Here is a 5498-nt window from a genome sequence, read left to right on the forward strand (position 1 = left end):
GAAGGCTGAAATCCTCCAGGTTCTGGTCCTCTACCATTGCCAGTGATGCAGAAGCATCCAAGATGTTCACAGAACCTCTCCTGTTGTATGTGTAAGAGCAAATGTTCCACAGGGTACAAAAACTGACTTGTTACTATTTTTGGTGCTAGGTGAGGACAGCAGGTTCCTTGAGCCAAAACATTCCTCCAAAGCTCTATGACATTTCAGGGAGCAAGAGAGTGGTCCCCATACCACGTTGTCCTTCCTTGGTGAAGACACTGCATCCTGTGAGATGATAAGCTCTCATAGTTTGGACTGTCCTCTCAGCTCACCGGAGGCCATGGCAGGTGAAAATATCACCCTTCAGATCACACACAGTGACAGCAACATGGTTGTTGTTGTCGGTGTGAGCCTGGGAGGAGACAACATTGAGACATGAGAATAATGGCTACATAACAGGGAAAAAATGCTGCTCACTGTATTGATAGTTACACCTGATTTAGCTACTGAAAGAAGAAAAAGCCATGAAGACATAAAACCTCTTATTATCCTGACAGAATGAAACTGAAAAGAAAAAGAACCTCACTTATGTGGCAGCAAATGGTTTATTAACTTTTAAAATGGTGTGTGTTTGAATGTGATAGGGAAAGCGGCATTTGTCAGTGCTTCCCACATCAAAAGACAAATTAATCCTTTGAAGAAAAGTAGCCTTTAAAAATTTCCTCTGTTAAACAATATATCAGGAGACTGAGCTGTGGAGCTAGGAACTGGTTCCTGTGCAGGAAAAGGACCTACAGGTAACACAGGTCCAGGTATGGCTGCCTCCTGTGTCAGGGCTTTCTAGCTGAGCCTTACAAAGCACAATGCAGGACCTACTTCCAGGCTGTGTTTTCCCTTCCAATTCTATCTTAACTCCTTTCCTGCTACAGCACCCACAGGGCTCAGGGAGTAAAGCCCAGCTGAGGTGGCGTGAGGCATTTTGATGGCTTCCTCCCACCCCACTACCTCCCCATCACAGTCCCACCAGACTTCTCATGTCTCTGCCACCCTCTCCCTTTGGCAGCTGGTCAGAAATCACTGTTGGTGACTTGGTAAATATTCTTTGAAATACTTCAGTGAGTCATGTGTTATAAAAGGCTCTCGATTTCCTCTAATAATAATGCTCCATCAGACTAACACAATTTTCTGTCATGGAAACCGGTGTTCTGGTTTCAGGTTTTTTTAGCTAGGATGCTCTGTTATTCCAATTTGCTGCTTCCTGTGAGATGCCTTCTCCCCTCTGGAGCATTCCTCTGAAAAGCAGCCTTTGAGCTGCAGCGGCACAAGATCCTCTGTCACACTAAAAATTAAATACATGAGTGGCATCTCTCCAGATGGGAAAGTAACATCAGATATTGTGTTAAGAGGAATGATGCAGAAATTGAAGATTTTGCTACCTACTTCCTCTTGCCTCCTGGAAATCTCATAGATACTTTCAGGCATCTTTCTGTGCACTTATTGAGCTCCTCAGCTACCTCAACAGCTACACTTTGTCTAATACAGGGCAGTGACAGATAACACTAAAATCACACCACAAAATGAGCTCATGCAAGCACTACTTTGCTGGCAGGTAAACCAGACAAACATATGAGATCATGGCGTATGTCCACAGTGTATTGGCTTTGCTGCAATTCCTGGTTGTTTCAAGGTACCTACACCTCTTTTAAATCCCTTCAGGAATTGTGACTCCACCTTTTCCCTGGGCAGCCTGTTCCAATGCCTGAGAACCCTTTTGGTGAAGGTGTTCTCCCTAATATACAATCTAAACTACCCCTGGCACAATTTGAGACCCTTTCCTCTTGTCCCATCACTTGTTACTTGGGAGCACACAAATGCCCTAGAGCCTTTGGTGGTGCTGGGACACCCTACTGAGGCTAAGTTTGTGTCCCTGCTGGAGACACGTGTCTTCTGTTTGGGCAGGCACAGAGCAACCTCTTACAGCTCAGGGTGTCCTCACTGCTTGTTTGGTTCTATCTGACATTTGTCTGTAATTAGCACTCGGGTTTCAGATGACAAATGAATAGGTTTTTGTCCAAAGGGCCAGCAATGAGGACAGAGATACTACTGGGCTGTTTTTTCAGCTTCAACTCTAAAGCTTGGCAAGGATAAAAATATTCATTGTTCATCAGCTAAGCTTCCCTTTAGGTTGGAGGACAGGCAGTGGCTTCTCTTCCCATTTTACACACGTGCTGACAGGATGCACTGGAAAAGGGAAAGGCAGAATTAGATCCCAATCCCATGAATTCCAGGCTTCAACTTCCAGACAGCTTTGCCAAGCATGGATAACAGGATAAGACCATCCTTTTAGAAGAACTGCTGGGAGAAACAGATTTATAGGTTTTCTTAAGATAAGGTTCCCAAAATGATAAATCAGCTTTCCTTCTTTTGAGCGGGGGCTATTACAAAATGAGGTCAAAACTGAAATGTGGTCCCTTTCCCTATTTCTCACTTACTATGCATTGGAATGGCATAGGAAAAAAATAGCCCCAGAGTTAGCGTCTCCAGCCTGGAAAGACTAGGAAGCCTTGCAGCAAGCCCAGTCCTGGCAGTGCCAGAGGAGGTTTGGGCACTGTGTTTTTCCTGGGTCCATCCAGGCATACAAACGGTTCTGCAGGATCTCAGCAGTGTATAGTTTCTGGGGTTTGAAATATTCTTCCCCTGCTGCAAAGGAAGAGAAGGAAACAGCCCTTTGAAGAGGCTCTTAAACCCAAGTAGAGCGAGAGGGGGAACATTTACTTTAAAGTACAATAATGTTTAGGTTACAGACCCTAATTCCCGAGCCCTGTCCCAGCAGGGTGTCTTAAAGAAAAGGGCTTTCGGAGCCGGGCTAGTTGCAAGTGTGACGCACGCTCCCAGGGAAATCTTCTCACATTTTTCTGTACAAAGATATTTTAAAAGCAAGAGTGAGATGTCCTGGATGGGAAATACATCCTAATAGATGTGTAATATCACTAAAGCTAACTCTAATATAATCTAAGATGCAGTTTGGTGTATTAATGCTTTGTTTATCTTTAAGCCCAGATGGATATTTTTATTAGCATTACTTTGTTGATGCATATTCTAGAAAGGTTAGTCTGGAGGGCAGATGTTTGTGTATATACAAAGTGTTTATGCTGGGGCAACTGATCAGAAGGATGCAGCTTTCCTATGAAATTTCAATTAGAAAATTAAACCTTGTAAGCACAGGCAACTGGGATCTGCTGTTCAGTCCATATGGCCAATTAGAATGGGTCACAAAAGTCCCTCCTCCACCAACCCATGCTTTGGGTTGGATATCCTGGTCACCCTTGACCTCTTCTGGGATTAGCTCTGTGTCAGTGCTGTGAGAGGGGGGCTGGCAGTGGAATGGGGTGCTGAAGGTGCTAGGGAGCCAGGGAAGAACAGCAGATACTGGCAGGGGGATGGGTGTAGAAAAATCGATCTACTTTCACCTAACTGCTCCTCCAAAAGTGACTTTTCCCATGTACAAAACAGGAGTAATCTGCAGAATTAGAGACAATGTCAAGAGGTCTTTAAGGAAAAATATTTCCAGGGGCCTGGAGCAGAGAGGCAGCAAAGTGGAAACAGAGATGTGATTCATGTAGAACAAGGTGTCCTCATTCATTTATGGCAGTCTGCTCTCATTGTAAATGATATCCTGCTTGGACAATGTGGGATCTTTCTTTTAATCTGTCCCTGCATCAGAAGAGATCTTGCAACTGAGACTCATTCATTTCATGTCACCTTCCATCATGCCAAGAAAACCTGCAGGTTGAAAGGGGTGTTTGTAAACACTTGTTTACTGAAAGTACAGGTAAACCAGCCCCTGAGTCATCCCCTCCCACAGCTCTGTGTTTCAATTCTTCCTATTCTTAGGCAATAACGTCAGGCTTTCACTACTTCCTGATGGAATTAGCAACGGAAGCACTGTGGGTATGTGTGAGAGAGAATGAGACAGGAAGTCTGCTTGGGACCAGGAAAAAAATGCTTTGCCTTTTTAACCTCCTGAAAAGAAAGAGATTAAGCAAATCAGTAAATACAAATGACAGGCCTAAGAATGAGAGGGTTGTTGGCATATTTAAAAACCCTAATTAGCATCATTGCTGCTGACATGTGGGTATTCTGGGGACCCATCTTGTTCTAAGGGTCTGGAGATAACCTCGTGGACTTAAGAAAGTCCAAACATTCAACAGGGCATGTTCCTCTGCCATGTTTCCCCTGGTTGCCCCTGTCTCTGTGAGCGTCATGCAGCAGCATCTCATAACTTCAGAGCCCATCTTTTGGAGTCAAATCCAGATTGGTACATCCTCCTAAAGGTCAGTACTGATGTGGTCTCATAAACAATAAAGGGCCATTAGGATTATCCAGGACTTCTCTGTACTCATTTGTGTCAGAACCACAGCATGAAAAAGCATACCATCTGGACCTCAGAAATTTCAGTGATGGGAAAATCCATCTTAACTTTTGAAAATTCTTCCAATAATTAATTCCAGTCACTGCTAGAGATATTAAAAAAAATCATGGTTATAGTCTCTAATTTTTTTTGTTTCAGCTTTCAGACCATCTGAGGAGAGTTTTGATAAATGTCTCAGGATAACTCTGGTTGAGAAGATTTTCTACCACTACCAGGTCAGAGAGACTGAAACAAGTCATATTGGTCAGATAACCTGCCCTTGAGAGGCCTAATGAAGATGATGGATAGAGTTATAAAAGGTTAATTCTCTGAAGGAGAAGATAGCTGTCCTGGAGAGGGACGCAGGGATTCCCTAACTTGAGGGACTCTGACACACAGTTTTGGATGGAGGGGGGCTGAGGTGTAGTTATCATGAAAGAAGGGGTTAGAACTGGATATCTCTGCAAGGGGACGCAGCAAGGGCTTGTGCTAATGTGCTGTGTGTCAGGAGAGAGAGCGTAATGAAGGAAATTGGTCTGGGAAATTGGTCTGTGCGTGGTGAGTCCTGCCTGCTGCTGCTGGGTAAAGGTGTTTCTATCTCAGCACTTGAAAGCAGGGTACCTATGGCCAAGAGCAGCTAAAGGACCCCCATCTGCTCCCCATCCCAGCTAGAGCACTCCCAGGGACACCAAGTGCTTCGGAGAGGGATGCAAGGACACAGAGAGAGTCCAGGTTGTTAATCACACAGATGTAGAAAACTCCCATAATTAGTAGACTGGAAACAAGACTGAAATGAGCTACACTGATCTCACAAGGCTGGTGGGAGCAGCAGTTTCCCACTGCGTATGGTTTCTGTGGACTCTTGGTGCATGCTTGCCAGTACCTGAACACAGGCTGGGCTGGCCCCAACCTCACTCTGCCAAGGCAGAGTAACAAAGGCAAGAGCAGAAAGGGAGCTTCTTGCACTTCATCTTGAGTGCAAAATAGGCCTGGGTCCTATGATAATACACATGGATTCTGCCTGCATTTATTGCATCCAGGTGTCTCACAGATGTACCAGAAGGGAAGTGCTCTTTCCAAACACTTCTGTAATTTCTTGACATAGACA

The sequence above is a fragment of the Anomalospiza imberbis genome, chromosome 19, assembly GCF_031753505.1.
Source record: "Anomalospiza imberbis isolate Cuckoo-Finch-1a 21T00152 chromosome 19, ASM3175350v1, whole genome shotgun sequence".
NCBI lineage: Eukaryota > Metazoa > Chordata > Aves > Passeriformes > Viduidae > Anomalospiza > Anomalospiza imberbis.